This window comes from Armigeres subalbatus, unplaced genomic scaffold (genome assembly GCF_024139115.2).
Source record: "Armigeres subalbatus isolate Guangzhou_Male unplaced genomic scaffold, GZ_Asu_2 Contig1854, whole genome shotgun sequence".
In the NCBI taxonomy this organism is placed as follows: Eukaryota; Metazoa; Arthropoda; class Insecta; order Diptera; family Culicidae; genus Armigeres; species Armigeres subalbatus.
This window is the reverse complement of record NW_026942677.1, coordinates 98300-117923: the sequence shown is the minus strand read 5'-3', so window position 1 is coordinate 117923 and position 19624 is coordinate 98300. Positions and strand designations below refer to the sequence as shown.

The 19624-nt window shown below is 44.6% G+C and overlaps 1 pseudogene; it reads left to right on the top strand.

Annotated features, from left to right (window-relative positions):
• The first annotated feature begins 319 nt into the window (after positions 1-319).
• Positions 320-19624, top strand: part of LOC134203434 (uncharacterized) — a 79671-nt pseudogene continuing 60366 nt past the window's right edge.

Genomic DNA, 19624 nt, shown 5'->3' with positions numbered 1-19624 from the left:
GGGCATAATGATTTCAGCTCAACATCGTAAAATATAATGCAATCATTGTGTCGTAGAGGGAAGTTTGAAACCAATAAATATCTACTGAATGTGCAAAACTTTTAGAAACAGATTAGTTGTACATAATGGAGTGCATCCAACCATGAGATCATGATCCGCCCAATGAATATCATGGACTCTTGAGAAATATTCAATGCCGAACTTGATTGATCAAAAAATCAATTTGAAACGGTGCATTTTTATTTGTATCATGATTATGCAAAGTTAATCAAAACTAGTACAACAGCACAGAAAATCTACAAATATTGTTGCAATTGTTATGGGCTACGAAATGGTGAGTTGACATCTGGGAAGGGGTGATCAATCTGGCCTTCACAATTTCCACGCTTCAAAGGGTCTGCTGATGATAATTGACCGCCAGTTAAGGGTTGCGTACTTAGCTGGTAGTGTGGCCTGGGCATTGTTGTCCTTCTGACATCAACTAGATTGAGGGAAACGAGGGGATCTTGGCCTGTCTAGGATGTGGTAAGGCTTGACAGTGGTCTCTTTTTAACTTCTATAAAAAAAAGCTACATGTATCTGCAAGCCTGAGTCTCCAGTTAGCCTTGCGAGCAAAAGGGTAGGCTTCCCAATCCGGTACTTTAAACAAACCTGCACGAGCGCCTGTTCGTCATGTTAGGGGTGGCTCAAAACAGCATCTGACCGTAGCGGGCGGGTCTTCGAAATTATTTAAACTATTCAGTCATTATTATCGGATGAAGGTCGAAAATGGCAGAAGGGATTTCTTCGTCGAGATCTAGAAATCACCATCCATACTTCAGAAGCTATTTCTTCCGCCAGCGCAATAGTCAAAGAGGCTGACATTCGTGGATGGTTTACAAACCTAGCATCCTAATTGTAGGACAACAACTTCATGGCAGCAGCACTGGATGCTACTCGAGTTTACCACGCCGATGAAACGTCATTCTTCCTACATCCGCAAACGAAAGCCATGCTCGCTAGTCGTTGGAGCAAGAACGTCTACGAATGTGAGCATGCTGACGGTCACACAAAGAACATAACTGTAATGTTTACATTCGGGACGGATTGATCAGTCGTGCCTCCCAGTGTCGTTCTTCCCATGCAGCGCTTGTCTGGAGCGATCCTGCAAAATTTTCCGGGAGATTGGGTATTAGGAAAGAGTGAACAAGGATGGATGGATAGTACCAACTTTATGTTGTACATCCGGAACGTATTCTACTCGCACCTCCAGTAGAAAAAGGTTCGATTTCCGGTGCTGTATTGTGTTGAAGGCCATTCGTATCATACGGCTGCGGAGGTGGCTGATTTATGTTTGAACTTGGGCATCGTTTTGATTACGTTATATCCAAATAGTATTCGAATCATACAGCCTCAAAAGCGCCTGGAAACAAGCTGTATGTGAATGGCGAATGGAAAACGAAGGAAAGAATCTTTCTGAGAAACACTTTCCGACCGTACGGAAAGCTGCGATGGACAAAGGAATAAAAAGTGCCAGTACATATCACGAACGGATTTAGGGTTTGTGGTCTGTTTCCTTTTGGCGCTAATAATGTCAACTACGGAATATGCATTACCAGGTCAGCAGCACGGACCGAAGATAATCTTACGATAGATGGTAGAGTAGTGAACGATCCTGAGATGTTGCCTGAATCGAGCGTGCAGACTGAGGAGTCACTGATTTTCTACCCTCCGCTGTCACTTTCAGGCGCTATAGTATATGCGTAAAATAGCCAGCATGAGTTATCCGCCAGAAATTTGTATAGCGAAAGATATCTAATACAGGTTTTCTCGAAATTAGGAACTTTTCATGAAAAAATATTTGGTATCGGTGATGTAGGAAGGTGTCCGCTACTACGCTTACCAAATATTTTTCGATGAAGGTGCTTAATTTTGAGAAATCGAACCTTAGATGCCTTTCGCCATACTGATTTCAGAAAGTAAACTCCTAGTGTGCCGCTGTAAGCACGCTCAAAGCAGGCGATTCATTAGTAAACCATTCTTTTCGGTCTATTTTTTTCAAAATTTTCACCATGCAGGCAGAGAAGCAATAAATAATTCTGCACAGTCCTGCAAAATCCATCTTCATCAAAAGCCGGATTTCAACCTTCATTCAGTCCCAAGATGGCCCATTCACGTTTTGGCTTGATTTAGCCAGCTGCCATTATAACAAGGAAGTGCTACAACCCAAGTAACATTTTAAGTTTTATAACGCTCTTAAAGACCATAATTTACTCTTCCAGAGTGTTATAAAACCAGCATAAAACCAAAATGTTACTAGGGAATGGTACTACAATAGTGGAGTCCAGTTCATCCCAAAAAATCTGAATCCATCAAATTGTCCTCAGTTCCATACAATGGAGTAATTTTGGGTGATTATTAACCAGAAACTGAAGATGAAGGGAGCAGTCACCACTGACATTGGTCGTATGAAGAATTGGTGGAATCAGCTAGCAAAAATCATGACTGGAGAAGGTGTGCGCCGACTGACAAGCGGCATCAACAGGAAACTGCGAGAATTTCTTCGAAATAACGATGCATGATTTGTTTCAGTCATTCATATGAAATAAAATAATATAACTTTTGTTCCATTCTTAGAAAGTTTTTCGATCAAACTTACTTACTTACTTACTTATGGATCCTGTACACCTCCTGTACACCATCCTGAGCGTTGCCCGGCTATCGCTTTAACCTGTTGCCAGGTTAGATTTCGGTCGACTTCTTTTATTTCTTTATTGAGGCTTCGCCGCCATGAGCCTCTGGGTCTGCCTCTGATGCGACGTCCCGCTGAGTTCCAGTCTAATGCTTGTTTACAGATTTCGTTTCCGCCCTTACGTAGAGTGTGGCCGACCCAGCCCCACTTCCGATCCCGAATTTCTGTTGCTATCGGCCTCTGGTGACAACGACGATGGAGCTCGTTGTTTGAGATCCAATTGTGAGGCCACCAGGCCCGAAATCTATACCGCAGGCATCTGTTAATGAACACCTGCAGCCGTTGAGTGTTCTCCACTGATACACACCATGTTTCGCTAGCGTATAGCAGCACAGATTTCACGTTAGAGTTGAAAATTCGTATTTTGGTGCGTTCACTTATCTGCCTGTTTTTTCAGATATTTCTTAAACTCGCAAAGGCAGCCCTTGCTTTCTTGATCCGTGCGCCTATGTCGATCTTGGTACCGCCGTCTGACGCCATTTGGTTACCAAAATATTGGAAGCTTTCAACATTCTCCACTGGTTGCCCGGCTACTGTTTGGCTACAACGATTTGGTTTTGTTGACGTTGATGACTAAACCTGCCGAGGAGGAGCGCTCGGCAAGGTCGTTGAGCTTACTCTGCATATCAGAGCGCCGTTGCGCGAGGAGTGCAACGTCATCAGCCAATTCGAAGTCATTTAGGTGCTCCATGGTTATAGGCTGCCATAACAGCCCGCGGTTTGGTTCACGGTCAATCGTATCTACCAGAATCTCATCGATTACGATGAGGAACAGTAACGGTGATAGAATACATCCTTGCCTCACACCAGCTACGACCCGGATTCGATCAAACTCAAAGTAAAAAAAAAATACACGCATTTGAAAGTGCCCCATTTCTAAATGATCTGGTCTTTACGAAACTCAGGAAATGTCGTATTCGTTGAATTCCACTCTTGAAGATAAATCGGCATCACAGCGCTTCACAGTTTATTGCAAGAACGAAACGGAAATGAACTCCCAGGTCGCAAATAGAGATATCGCAAATTAATCGATTACATCAATTAATCGATTCATCATTGTGATAATCGATTAATTTTGAATTGATTACTACCCAAATTATTGTATTCCCTGACCTCGACCAAACCGCAAGTCGTTCGGTTCCCAAAACTAACACTATGTATAAAAATCAAGAAATGTGTCAAGAAATAGTCTCGAAAACCAATAAAAGAGACGCTTTTTTGTAAAACTCATACGTACCAAATCGTAAGCTCAGGAGAAACGTTCTGCTATAGGGGAGTTCTAGCAAATGTACGTTGCTTTCGTTGGTTTTAGCCCCTACGACGATGGATGGAAATACCTGCCGTGTCCCTATCAAACTTGTATACAAGTGCGAAAAAACAAAATCGGATAGGGAGCCCCCACAGAAAAATGGTGATTCTCGCTTTGTTTTCGCTCTTTTCGTGTTGGTAACTGCACAGCTGTGTAGAACAAGTTGAAATGCATCATCAGAGCCAGTGCTCCCCACATTTGGAGCTTTCTAAAAGAAATTTATCATGGGGTACCTATAACATCCCGAATCAGATCTCTATCATGACAGCTTGCGAAAAAAGTTTCTCGCGGTATGTTACATATCGTATACATGTACAGAGATTATAAGTGAGAGACTTGCTCTTTCTCTTTAGGATTCAATCCCTGTCCGCGATTCATCTTCCACCTGATCGATCCACCTTGCCGGCTGCGCACCTCGCCTTCTTGTGCCCGTCGGATCGTTGTCGAGAACCATTTTCACCGGGTTACTGTCTGACATTCTGACTACGTGCCCGGCCCACCGCAGTCGTTCGATTTTCGCGGTGTGAACGATGGATGGTTCTCCCAGCAGCTCATGCAATTCGTGGTTCATTCGCCTCTTCCACGTACCGTCCGCCATCTACACCCCACCATAGATGGTACGCAGCACTTTTCTTTCGAAAGCTCCAAATGCGCGTTGGTCCTCCACGAGCATCGTCCAGGTCTCGTGTCCGTAGAAGACCGGTCTAATGAGCGTTTTGTAGATTGTCAGTTTGGTACGGCGGCGATTTCTATTCGATCAGAGCGTCTTGCGGAGTCCAAAGTACGTACGATTTCCAACCACTATGCGTCTCAGATTTTCTCTGCTGGTATCATTTTCCGCAGTCACCAGTGTGCCCAAGTACACAAATTCTTCTACCACCTCGATTTCGTCACCACAGATGCAAACTCGAGGTGGGTGGCTCACATTGTCTTCTTATAAACCCCTTCCAATCATGTAGTTCGTCTTCAACGTGTTGATGACTAGTCCGATCCATTTAGCTTCCCTCTTCAGTCTGATGTAGGCTTCCTCCATCTTCTCAAAGTTACGTGCCATGATATCTATGTCGACGGCGAAGCCAAATAGCTGGACGGACTTATTGAAAATTGTACCACTCGTTTTAATCCCTGCTCTTCGTATTACCCCTTCCAAAGCGATGTTGAATAGCAGACACGAAAGACCATCACCTTGCGCAGAGGGCGCGTTTCGAAGGGACTCCAGAATGCCCCTAAAACTCGAACTACGCACATCACCCGATCGATCGTCGCTTTGATCAACCGTGTCAGTTTATCCGGAAATTCGCGTTCGTGCATTAGCTGCCAAAGCTGGTCCAGATCGATTGTATCATATGCGGCATCGAAGTCGATGAATAGATGTTTGGGCACGTTGTATTCGCGGCATTTCTGCAGTACTTGGCGAATGGCGAACACCTGGTCCGTGGTGGAGCGTTCGCCCATAAAATCCGCCTGGTACTGCCCCACGAACTCTCTTGCAATTGGTGCTAGTCGACGGAAAAAATTTGGGAGAGTACCTTGTAGGCGGCGTTCAGCAATGTGATTGCGCGGTAGTTGCTACAATCCAGCTTATCGCCCTTTTTGTAGATGGGACACACGACACCTTCCATCCACTCCTGCGGCAAAACTTCCTCCTCTCAAATCTTGGTAATGACCCAGTGCAGCACTCTAGCCAGTGCCTCACTACCGTGTTCAAATAGCTTGCCTTGTAGTTTGCCAACCCCTGGGGCTTTGTTGTTCTTCAGCCGGCCAATCCCCTCCTGGATTTCCTGGAGTTCCGGAGCCGGTAAAATTATGTCCTGCGCCCGTTCTTCCAGGTCGATCACCATACCGCCATCTTCGTTTGCCACATCTCCATTAAGGTGTTCTTCGTAGTGCTGCCGCCACCTTTGGATCACCTCACGCTCGTTCGTAAGAAGGTTCCCGTTTATGTCCTTACACATATCGGGCTGTGGCACGTGGCCCTTACGTGAACGGTTTAACTTCTCTTAGAACTTTCGTGCGTTATTAGCGCGGTACAGTTGTTCCGTTTCTTCACGGTCTCGATCTTCCTGCTGGCGCTTTTTCCTCCGGGAAATCGAGATTCGTCTGTTCCGCGCCCGTTTATATCGTGCCTCGTTCGCCCTCGCAACAAATTTCATTCAAATGTTCAAATGATCTACAGCAATTAGACCCAGACGACCACCACCGATGCTAAGGTTTGCCGTTGAGACTGTTACCAGCGGCTTTGTGCTAATGTGTCCGCTCTGGGTGAAATCGTGTTCGAAGTAAGGATAAGATCCATACCCGCAAGTTGCTGGATTTCCATATCTGTGCTTGCGATGCATGTACGGAATTGGTTGGTTTGCTAATTTCTGAACTTTTTTTTGCCAATTATCGATAATAAATATTTGAAACTCAGTTCTTTCTAAGCAATACAAAGAAGCATTGACTCTTCCTTGATCGAATGGTAAAAAAACGTTCAAAGTTTATCATATTTTCGTGACGGTTCCCAATTTTCGCAACCGCAATATGTACCCCGGTTATAAAACATAGACGTAGTCCTACGTTAAAAGATTAAGCAGATAAAAATATGATTTGATAAAAGTTAGTATTATTCTATTCCGCATTCAATTGTGTACCTACGAGTGTTCTGCAATTTTTATATTCATATTTATATTCATGTAAGTCAGATCTCGTTTTTGCACCTTTTTTCTTTTCCTGAAATAGAAATATAATATAAGCCAAAGTGTGTGGTCATCAGAATTGGTGAAAAATACCAGCTTTGGGGGGCCCTCCTTAGCCGTGCGGTAAGACGCGCGGCTACAAAGCAAGACCATGCTGAGGGTGGCTGGGTTCGATTCCCGGAGTACCTGGAAAAAACAAAAACAGCGGACGGTACCTGCAGCCTCCTGGACAGAGCGAACGAAGTCCTCCAACAGCAGTGCCAACTAACACTCCCCAAGATCGCCTGCCGGTCTAGGCAATTTTCGGATTGTAAATTGTCTCGACTTCCCTGGGCATAAAAGTATCATCGTGCTAGCCTCATGATATACGAATGCAAAAATGGTAACTTGGCTTAGAAACCTCGCAGTTAATAACTGTGGAAGTGCTTAATGAACACTAAGCTGCGAGGCGGCTCTGTCCCAGTGTTGGGATGTAATGCCAATAAGAAGAAGAAGACCAGCTTTGGTGCTGCCGTTAACCGCCATTATCAAGCGTGCAAAGTTGGGTGTGCCAGAAGAATGAATTGATCAACTCAAATAAATTCAGTTGGCTTGTCAAGAGTTGAACGTATTAAACTGTCTTTCAATTTCAGGAGTTGAATGCCTGGAGTTGTTGAGTCGTTCAATTCGCATTCAAGTCAGTTACTTGTTTCCGACCTAAAAGTGGAGTTGAGATGAAAGTTAATATGCAACTGAGAAACCTGGACAACGACATCAGTTAGCCTCTGCTTTACATGTTCAGTTCCAATACGGTGTAGAATAGAGGCGGCAATCAAAGGGAAAGGCCCACAGAGCATTCAAACCCAGTCAATTGATAGTCGACCGGTGGCAAGAAGCGGTGAGTTCGTTACGCTATTCTGGTTCTTTTCCCATACCGTGTGTTCGTTTTTGCACATTCCAGTTTGCGCTTTTGCAGCTCGTTACTTTTTGCCGCAGCTAACCAGCTGATGTTTGTTTTGGTAACAATGTTTGTACTTTTCTAATTTTGCATGACTGGGATGAAACTGGCGCAATGCCTGGTTTACTGCACGCTAGGATTAGCTGTTATTGATTCAGTAGAGAATCGATTTCAAACCGTTGATAGCGGTCCGTCACGTCTGAGTAATTAGCGCTTTCGCGACGCTTCTTGCGTGACTGTATAAGAGATGGGTAGGAGATTTTTTCACAAGCTATTAAAATGTTCGTATTAAAACCGTAGGGAGAACATTTTTCTAATGGAACTCACATTTAGCTTCGTACAAAATGTTTTAACAATTAATATCCATTTATATTTCGAATTGTTTAAAGAGAAATATATTAGATTCGAAAGCCTTTTTCATAAATCAGCCTGTATTTTCTATTTCAAATCTCAATATGCGCTCTTTGATTAAAAACGGATGGGATCTGAAAATATACGACACTCAGCAAAGCAATTACTCTTCATGGTGGCAGATAATCAAAATAGAGCAAACCATGCTGAGCGGAACGCTCGCTGACAGCTGAGACCTACATACTATTTCGCAAAAAAAAATGAATAGCCAAGCCAACACTCAACCGTTCCCAACCAGTTTCCGTGTCATCATGCTACAAGCACCGCACTCAACTCACAAACATGCGGAATGTACATCTACAAATTGCATGCCAACATGCCGAGATAGGTATCCCCCGGTGAGATGAGACCACGATCTCTGGTGACATCGACGAGGAGAGAGCATGATACCACAGGGAAAGGAAACGATCCCGTTCTTCTGGTGGCCGGTGTGTTTCTGATGCGACATGGCAAACATTGGTGAAACTAGTTCACGTACAACATCGCTTCATTCCAGCATGTTGGAATTTCAACAAGGGGCTAGCTGAACATCCCCGCTAAGCAATGATAGCAAATGCAACTGAAAAGGTTAAATTAATTCTATCGGAAAAAAATATTCAAAAAAAAAATCCACTGTTAAACCCAACCCAACAAGAGTCCTTCCTCGGCCACGCGACTATGGAGCAAGACCATGGTGAAGGTGCCTGGGTTCGATTCTCGGTCCGGTCTAGGAAATTTTCGGGTTGGATATTCTCTCGATGAATGTATCATCGTGTTAACCTCATGATGATCAAATTAAAAAATCTCAATGTTTTTTTCTAATATTCTATTATTTATAATGCACGAGAGAGGCACCATCGCCATCAAGATGATCAAGCTGTTTTTAAATCCATTATTTGCATATTCTTCGAACTGCAATTATTACATAAATACCCTGATCGAGACCTCGTGTGACCCAAAGCGTAATAAACACATCCGAAAAACTCTCTCCAACCGGGTACCAATTATGCCAGCGACGATCTGCGTCAATCGACTGCATACATACAATGCAGTCCTCCAATGCAATGCACATAAACAATCTTTCTCCGTGCGACGTATGTAACCAACGAACAAACCAAACATTACAACAACTGAGCATCATCCACCGGATAAATAGGTCAATATTGTTTAGCAAAAGCTATGCGGTTCAGTTATGATCGCAATTATCATCCTAATTTTTTTTTCTCTTGCTTTATTTCTACCAGTTCGCGGAACACTTGCCAGACTGTGAGCACGCCGCAGCATTTTACGAAGATGATCGAGCCCATACTCGGAAGCATATGGTGTGAAATTCACGGAGGTTAGTACGCACTTTCTTTATTTTAAACATACATGTTTATTTATTTATTTCATTTTTGGGGGCGCCTCTAGATAGTTACAGTGGAACCAAGATGTTCAAACTATTCCCCATAAAATTTGTAGATTGAAAATACCGAACTAACTTTTATTTGAACTTAATTAATCACTGATTCGGATATTTCAAGTTAATGAACTTTATTAATCCATATTTTTGTGACACCAATCTAATAATTGAAAAAAAAAGTTTAAGGTATTGTATGGCAATAAACACAGCATTCGACAGCTGAACTGTAAACAGTAACTCTGCAAACCTTCGTACATTCTGCTTGCTATCGCTCATTGTTTATCATCATCAATCAAATGCAATAAATTCAATTATTTTCCCGTAAAATCATCCCACTGTGCCTCCCAAAACCAACACATCACTGTTCATTTGTTGCACCTGAACATGATAATTGCCCAACGAAGAAGAACTCCTCTAAATCGCCCGAATTGAAGTCGGTGCGAGAAAGGTGAAATTTCTGTTTTTTTTTGTGGCGTCCAACAAGTTAGCTATTGGGGTATGGATTTAATTTTCATTTCGTTGATTCGGGAAAATTTCTCCACCGTGACCTCGCTATACGCATAACGATAATCGTTATAATTATGAAGGAAATCTGGCCCAGGTTGAGTTGATTGTAATGGAAAGTTTTCTCTTTCGGAACAATCTGATGTGTCGAGCAATAATGGGTTGGGGAAGGTGGGGGAAGGTGGTACCATCTTCTTCGCCATTTTCGGAAGTTTTCCCCATGTACGAAGCAATGGGTAATGATGATGATTTAATGCGTCAAGAGCGCATGAGAGTAAACACCATGACCATCGTTTGGAGTCAGGTGTTACCGTTTATTGTTTTGGAGAACGAGTAAGATGAGGTTCAAATTGATTAATCTTTACGAGTTTAGCACTGTGGTCAGGTGAGGTCAAATAAATTTAATAACTCAATTTTAATACAGCTTCATACTCGAATAAATTTTGGAATATCTTACCTAATAGAGAGTGTTTGCTTTCACTTTTGATTACATCTTAGAATAAACAATTGTTTATGGCATTATCCTTTACCTGGAATAGAGAAGAAAGCTCAAATTAGATAAAATGTTATTGATACATATACAGAAAAGTTGATAAGAAAATTATTTAGAGCTTTTAAGCGGATCGTTTTCGATTATCATAATACGATTTTGCACTATCCCATTTAATTCCATCACTTTATTGTAATTTTACAGATACGTATTCCGAGTCGAATACGAGACACTGAAGACAATCTCTCTGTTGAGGTCGAATTACGTCGAAAATTCGTCCTGGAACTAACATTACACTGTGTCAAACCTAACTGGGATTGAAAGCAAAATCATACATTGCCCATCACACTTCATTTATGATGGGCAAATTGTTCTGTTATGAAAAATTTGGGTCATACCACAATATTCCTATAATTGGTCGCAGGGGTGTTAATGGCTCGCAAAAAACGAAGAAAAAAAACATTACGACATTTGCGAAAAATATCAATGATGCTATAAAACACTGTGTCTGGGTCAACTTGTCTTCTTCATCTAACTAAATATAGATAAATGTGTAATTTTAGATTGAAGAATCCTTTTCGCATTGTCTATAAATGGAAATCGATATGAGTATATTTTTGAAATTTTTCAAGCATTCCCATGATTACTTAGCTTAGATTAGCTTAGTTTATACTGAGTGTACAGAACTGGTGCAAATTGCACTTCGATCCAAGTGAATAAAGGTTGGGATTTACCAACTACTTTCGAGGTGCACGTTTTAGCAGCTTGCTGAAAATGTTGATCAAAAACGGCGCCAGCCAAGTCCTTACAGTTAGTTGGGGTAGAGAGGGAATGTTAGTGTGTGGTTATTGTTGCTACTAGAGACCAAGAATACCTCTGCATCTCCACAATTACCTCAGGAAGGAAGCTGCGTTATTTGGTAGGGGTTATAAGTAACATAGATCGGGATTCACCATGGAAGTGATGTGACCATGCAACTTTTATACAACTGTATTAGTATTCCCTAAACTTGTTCATTTGTTCATCTTTCGCGAGGATAAACAATCAATCGCTCAATATGAGCGTTTGTTCATTTTTTGTTCACTCATTTGTATGAGAATTCCCCATAGTGCTCTAGTCGAAGACGCTGATTCTTTTTTTTTTCAATTTGGTCAATCGGTTAATTATGGATGTGATCCTTCGGTTTTTTTAACATTCGCCAGAAAAACATTGTTAGGCCGATACAAATATTTAAAAACAATTATGTCTTCCCCCAGCCCCCTCGGTTTATTTCTGCCAAAAAAAAATATTTTAAGGGGACAAAAAAAAAATCGGGTAATTTTGAGGATTTTCAAATCATTCTTTGACAAATCCGAAGAGTTTTTTTTTTATTTTTTTATTTCAATATTTATTTTTTATCCCCCCTCCCTTGACCTTCCTGTGACCAGAAGGATATAATTTAAATTAAATATTTGTAACGACTTTATTTATTTTTTACAAGGGAGAATGCGTTCTTCACAACAAGTGTCACTAACGCACAATATCGAGTATCTCTCTTTTTCTGTTGGATCGCTATCTTGGCGGTCTTTGCCACCAAGTTAAGAGCCTCCAACGCGCACTTACCCTTGCGAAAACCGCACTGATTACTTGACATGCCGTCCTTACCCTCTGAGTACGGGCTCGGCCTGTTGAGGATGATCCTTTCGAGCTAGCCTAAACATGTTCGGGTTCGCTATGGTTGCTGCCTTGAGAGCGCTGTCCGGAACTACATCAAGCCCTGGAGCGTTGTTGGTTACCATGGAGTTGGCCACCGCGAGTAACGCTGCGTTCGTCACCGGAGCCACCATTTCGGCCGCACCCATATTGCCTTGCGGTGCACGAGGCCAGAGGCGTGTGGGACGGGAAGAGCACCACGATAACCCTCGCCAACCTATCCGGGAACCGTTCGAGGGGGGGGGGTTGAAGAGCCCCCTTTGGTCTTGGTCACCACAATCCTGTAGACGTCACCCCACGGATTCGCGTTGGCACCTTCGCATAGATTGTCAAAACGCTCTCTTGCTGCTCTTGATGGCCTTGTTAAAGGCCAGTTTCACAACTCGAAACTCTTCACGGCGGTCCGATCTTTCATCCTCGGTGCAAGCTCATTGCCCAAGCAGCATACATGTTTTATCTAAGTTACAGTAACTCAAATACAACCAAATTTGGTTACATTTGAGTTGCTGCAACTAAATCAGTCTGAGTTGTGCTACTCGGGTGGTCATCCACCACGGACCTGATAGGGATTCCCGGACCTCGGATGTTGCACGCCATAGTTGATCTTAAAGCGAATTGCTAGATGATTACTATGGGTCAGGCTTGTAAAATGTCATCTGCATGTCATTTGACTAATTTGTTCATAACTTTTTTCAGAAGCCAAATTTACTTCATATTTTTGGATGTACTCATAACGCTTGAGTAAGGCTATATTTTTGTCCAAGGGTACATTGCTCTAAATATAACATCTGAGGCTGGAGAGTGAAAACTTTCCAAAATGTCACGTGTCATTTGACATAATGTCATTTGAATGACATTTTGCCTCCCACGCCCCATATTACATATTTACAGCAATGTCTTATTAGACAATGTTGTAGGCACATTTAAGGGCTATAAGTTCGACATACCTCAGGAGCAGATAACTAACTTCTGATCAAGTTCTGGAAAAAATATACAAACGAATGCAAATGACATTTTACAACACTGCTATGGGTGTAACCCACATCCACCCTCCAGTCCAAGTCTGGTGCTAGACCAGGACTGACAAACGTTACGTCAATCCATGACTCGACCCGGTTCCTTCTGAACGTGCTAGCGGAACCATCATTAATAAGCACTGCGTCGAGCTTTGCTAGCACCTCTATAGAGTTACTATTAACGCTTAACCCCTTCGATTGATGCAGCAGCTGCCCCACTCCACTGTCCAAGCGTTAAAATCTCCTGCCATGACGACCGGCTCACTAGCCACTAGGTCATACGATAGCCTGTCGATCATCTGGTTCAACTGTTCTAATGGCCACCATGGTGGGTCATAGCAGCATAGTGTACCACCTCTGGGATCGGGTACCGTCCCGTCGTGTAAATAGCCGCCATCCTAGACCCGTCCGCCACCTAATTGCCGTTATCGATAGAGACGTTGTACGGGTCGGACAGGAGGGCAACATCGGTTCCTAGACCGACTGCCACAGCAGCTACTGGGCAGCTGCACAGTGGTTAAGATTCAGTTATGTTACTTGCACGGCTTCTTCTTGTTTGTCTCTCCGATGAGACACGAAGATCCACCCATAACGGGGTTACAGCTGTTACAGCCTAGGCTTGCTTTTTGCTGCCGCAGATAAGCCATTTTGGTGCCTTTCCGCCTCGAGTCAGTGACACACGGCTCAACTAAGAGAGTAGAATGTCAGACCACCAGCCCTCGCTTTCACAATATTATAATATATACGATATCCAAGACAAGGTCCGTTAACACGCGGCCAGAATGCCATAGTCAGGATCTCACTGGTATTTATCCTGTTGTGCCAATTGGCAATCACTGGGCTCATATACGCTTTGAGCGGCACTCGGTCGCTTTGATAGGGCCTGCTTGCTATTGAAAATTGGGCGGATCGGACTACGGGATCACAAGTTATGGACAAAATATTAATTTCGAAACACCAACACCAAATCATCCGATTTACTTGTAATAAGTTGCGGTCGGCGAGAAATTTTATAATGCATATAAACGAAAATAAAAAAATAAGACCTATCCATTTATTAGTGCTATTTCAGATTTTTCTTATATATTTCTTAACTCTTATGACCGAACGAGAAAGACACCATCACCGGTAGGTGGATTAATCAGGGCACAATGGACATTTGGCATAATTATGAACAGCGTCAAAAGGTGACCCTTCCTTTGGCTTTTTTTATGTGTTCAATTTGTTGTTCGACCAAGTGGTTTGACTAACCGGTGCAGGAAAAATATTTACCGTCTACATATCGGGCAAGAAAAAAAATACCCTCGGTGGCCCCAAATGCTGCAGCAGGACGTACGCGTTTGTGTGAGAATCCCCCCGATTAATTTCCTATCCCAACAGTATTAGAAACCAATCAGTTAGCTGCAAGGAAAGTCTTGGGGAAAGACCTACCAAAGTTTAGTGGTCGTCCGGAGGACTGGCCACTATTCATCACAAGCTTCGAGCAGTCAACGAAAGCGTGCGGATACAGCGACGTTGAAAACTTGATTCGACTCAAGAAATGCCTCGAAGGCAATGCGTTAGAGTCGGTACGTAGTAAGCTACTCCTCCCATCCAGTGTACCACACGTCGTGCGACCCCTACGCACACTACATGGAAGACCCGAATTACTAATTCGGTCATTGTTAAAGAAAATTCACCACGCTCCGATGCCGAGATACGATAGGTTAGAGACCGTTATAGAATTTGGAGCAGTGCAAACCCTGGTAGATCATCTACTTGCAGCGAATCAGAATTAAAATGGAATGGGCGGTGTTTAAATCACGTATTGCGGTTACAATCATTTTGAGACTTCATGTCTGGCATGGAGTTTCCTACGAGCTTACTACGCTAGACCGATCCAGAAAGAACGAAAATACGAGAAACGATAACAAAGGTGTCATTCAAACACATTCTACTGGAACAGTAGCCGAATCCACACCATCAACTACTGAACTCAAAAGCGGGAAACCATGCAAACCTTGTGCATGCTGTAATCGAGACGGTCATAGATTGTTGGAATGCAAACGTTTCCAGCCCAGCCCTGCCGTCCTTCTTAGTCACACTTGGTCGACAACTAAGAAGCTTTGCCCAAATCCAAAAATTTCTATTGGTCTCTTTAGGCTATATGTGTGCATGTGAGCGTGTATGTGTGTACAAAAAATACTGTGCCGTACGGCCGAACACCTTTACAGTCACTGTTGGTTACTATCAACTCCTCTCAAAGCCAACATTTTGCGCTCTCGCAGGTGCGGATTCGCACTGCTACCGCCCACATGGGTCTCAATTATGCACTGTTGGTTACTATCAACTCCCCCCAAAGCCAACATTTTGCGCTCTCGCAGGTGCGGATTCGCACTGCTACCGCCCACATGGGTCTCAATTATGCACTGTTGGTTACTATCAACTCCCCCCAAAGCCAACATTTTGCGCTCTCGCAGGTGCAGATTCGCACTGCTACCGCCCACATGGGTCTCAATTATGCACTGTTGGTTACTATCACCTCCCCCAAAGCCAACAATTTGCGCTCTCGCAGGTGCGGATTCGCACTGCTACCGCCCACATGGGTCTCAATTATGCACTGTTGGTTACTATCAACTCCCTCAAAGCCAACATTTTGCGCTCTCGCAGGTGCAGATTCGCACTGCTACCGCCCACATGGGTCTCAATGATGCACTGGTGGTTACTATCAACTCCCCCAAAGCCAACAATTTGCGCTCTCGCAGGTGCGGATTCGCTATACCAGCACCCAGACTGGTCCCAGTTTCGTATTGGGAGTATTGATTTGTTCCCTAAAATCCCATTTTCACACCGCATGAAAAAATATTTTATTTTGGGATACTTGGGTCATACAGCCCTGCCGTCCTTCTTAGTCACACTTGGTCGACAACTAAGAAGCTTTGCCCAAATCCAAAAATTTCTATTGGTCTCTTTAGGCTATATGTGTGCATGTGAGCGTGTATGTGTGTACAAAAAATACTGTGCCGGACGGCCGAACACCTTTACAGTCTCTTTACAGGTGCGGGTTCGCACTGCTACCGCCCACATGGGTCTCAATTATGCACTGTTGGTTACTATCAACTCCCCTCAAAGCCAACATTTTGCGCTCTCGCAGGTGCAGATTCGCACTGCTACCGCCCACATGGGTCTCAATTATGCACTGTTGGTTACTATCAACTCCCCCCAAAGCCAACATTTTGCGCTCTCGCAGGTGCGGATTCGCACTGCTACCGCCCACATGGGTCTCAATTATGCACTGTTGGTTACTATCAACTCCCCCCAAAGCCAACATTTTGCGCTCTCGCAGGTGCGGATTCGCACTGCTACCGCCCACATGGGTCTCAATTATGCACTGTTGGTTACTATCAACTCCCCCCAAAGCCAACATTTTGCGCTCTCGCAGGTGCGGATTCGCACTGCTACCGCCCACATGGGTCTCAATTATGCACTGGTGGTTACTATCAACTCCCCCCAAAGCCAACATTTTGCGCTCTCGCAGGTGCGGATTCGCACTGCTACCGCCCACATGGGTCTCAATTATGCACTGGTGGTTACTATCAACTCCCCTCAAAGCCAACATTTTGCGCTCTCGCAGGTGCGGATTCGCACTGCTACCGCCCACATGGGTCTCAATTATGCACTGTTGGTTACTATCAACTCCCCCCAAAGCCAACATTTTGCGCTCTCGCAGGTGCGGATTCGCACTGCTACCGCCCACATGGGTCTCAATTATGCACTGGTGGTTACTATCAACTCCCCCCAAAGCCAACAATTTGCGCTCTCGCAGGTGCGGATTCGCACTGCTACCGCCCACATGGGTCTCAATTATGCACTGGTGGTTACTATCAACTCCCCCCAAAGCCAACAATTTGCGCTCTCGCAGGTGCGGATTCGCTATACCAGCACCCAGACTGGTCCCAGTTTCGTATTGGGAGTATTGATTTGTTCCCCTAAAATCCCATTTTCACACCGCATGAAAAAATATTTTATTTTGGGATACTTGGGTCATACAGCCCTGCCGTCCTTCTTAGTCACACTTGGTCGACAACTAAGAAGCTTTGCCCAAATCCAAAATTTCTATTGGTCTCTTTAGGCTATATGTGTGCATGTGAGCGTGTATGTGTGTACAAAAAATACTGTGCCGGACGGCCGAACACCTTTACAGTCTCTTTACAGGTGCGGGTTCGCACTGCTACCGCCCACATGGGTCTCAATTATGCACTGTTGGTTACTATCAACTCCCCTCAAAGCCAACATTTTGCGCTCTCGCAGGTGCAGATTCGCACTGCTACCGCCCACATGGGTCTCAATTATGCACTGTTGGTTACTATCAACTCCCCCCAAAGCCAACATTTTGCGCTCTCGCAGGTGCGGATTCGCACTGCTACCGCCCACATGGGTCTCAATTATGCACTGTTGGTTACTCGCGACACCCTCAAAAGCCAACCTCTTGCGCCCTCGCAGGTGCAGATTCGCACTGCTACCGCCCACATGGGTCTCAATTATGCACTGGTGGTTACTATCAACTCACCCAAAAGCCAACAATTTGCGCTCTCGCAAGTGCGGATTCGCACTGCTACCGCCCACATGGGTCTCAATTATGCACTGTTGGTTACTATCAACTTCCCTCAAAGCGAACATTTTGCGCTCTCGCAGGTGCGGATTCGCACTGCTACCGCCCTGGGTCTCAATTATGCACTGGTGGTTACTATCAACTCCCCAAAGCCAACAATTTGCGCTCTCGCAGGTGCGGATTCGCTATACCAGCACCCAGACTGGTCCCAGTTTCGTATTGGGAGTATTGATTTGTTCCCTAAAATCCCATTTTCACACCGCATGAAAAAATATTTTATTTTGGGATACTTGGGTCATACAGCCCTGCCGTCCTTCTTAGTCACACTTGGTCGACAACTAAGAAGCTTTGCCCAAATCCAAAAATTTCTATTGGTCTCTTTAGGCTATATGTGTGCATGTGAGCGTGTATGTGTGTACAAAAAATACTGTGCCGGACGGCCGAACACCTTTACAGTCTCTTTACAGGTGCGGGTTCGCACTGCTACCGCCCACATGGGTCTCAATTATGCACTGTTGGTTACTATCAACTCCCCCCAAAGCCAACATTTTGCGCTCTCGCAGGTGCGGATTCGCACTGCTACCGCCCACATGGGTCTCAATTATGCACTGTTGGTTACTATCAACTCCCCCCAAAGCCAACATTTTGCGCTCTCGCAGGTGCGGATTCGCACTGCTACCGCCCACATGGGTCTCAATTATGCACTGTTGGTTACTATCAACTCCCCGAAGCCAACATTTTGCGCTCTCGCAGGTGCGGATTCGCACTGCTACCGCCCACATGGGTCTCAATTATGCACTGGTGGTTACTATCAACTCCCCCCAAAGCCAACATTTTGCGCTCTCGCAGGTGCGGATTCGCACTGCTACCGCCCACATGGGTCTCAATTATGCACTGTTGGTTACTATCAACTCCCCCCTGCTACCGCCCACATGGGTCTCAATTATGCACTGTTGGTTACTATCAACTCCCCCAAAGCCAACATTTTGCGCTCTCGCAGGTGCAGATTCGCACTGCTACCGCCCACATGGGTCTCAATTATGCACTGGTGGTTACTATCAACTCCCCCAAAGCTAACATTTTGCGCTCTCGCAGGTGCGGATTCGCACTGCTACCGCCCACATGGGTCTCAATTATGCACTGTTGGTTACTATCAACTCCCCCCAAAGCCAACAATTTGCGCTCTCGCAGGTGCGGATTCGCTATACCAGCACCCAGACTGGTCCCAGTTTCGTATTGGAAGTATTGATTTGTTCCCTAAAATCCCATTTTCACACCGCATGAAAAAATATTTTATTTTGGGATACTTGGGTCATACAGCCCTGCCGTCCTTCTTAGTCACACTTGGTCGACAACTAAGAAGCTTTGCCCAAATCCAAAAATTTCTATTGGTCTCTTTAGGCTATATGTGTGCATGTGAGCGTGTATGTGTGTACAAAAAATACTGTGCCGTACGGCCGAACACCTTTACAGTCTCTTTACAGGTGCGGATTCGCACTGCTACCGCCCACATGGGTCTCAATTATGCACTGTTGGTTACTATCAACTCCCCTCAAAGCCAACATTTTGCGCTCTCGCAGGTGCGGATTCGCACTGCTACCGCCCACATGGGTCTCAATTATGCACTGTTGGTTACTATCAACTCCCCCCACAGCCAACGTTCTGCGCTCTCGCAGGTGCGGATTCGCACTGCTACCGCCCACATGGGTCTCAATTATGCACTGTTGGTTACTATCAACTCCCCTCAAAGCCAACATTTTGCGCTCTCGCAGGTGCGGATTCGCACTGCTACCGCCCACATGGGTCTCAATTATGCACTGTTGGTTACTCTCACCTCCCCCCCACGCCAACACTTCGCGCTCTCGCAGGTGCGGATTCGCACTG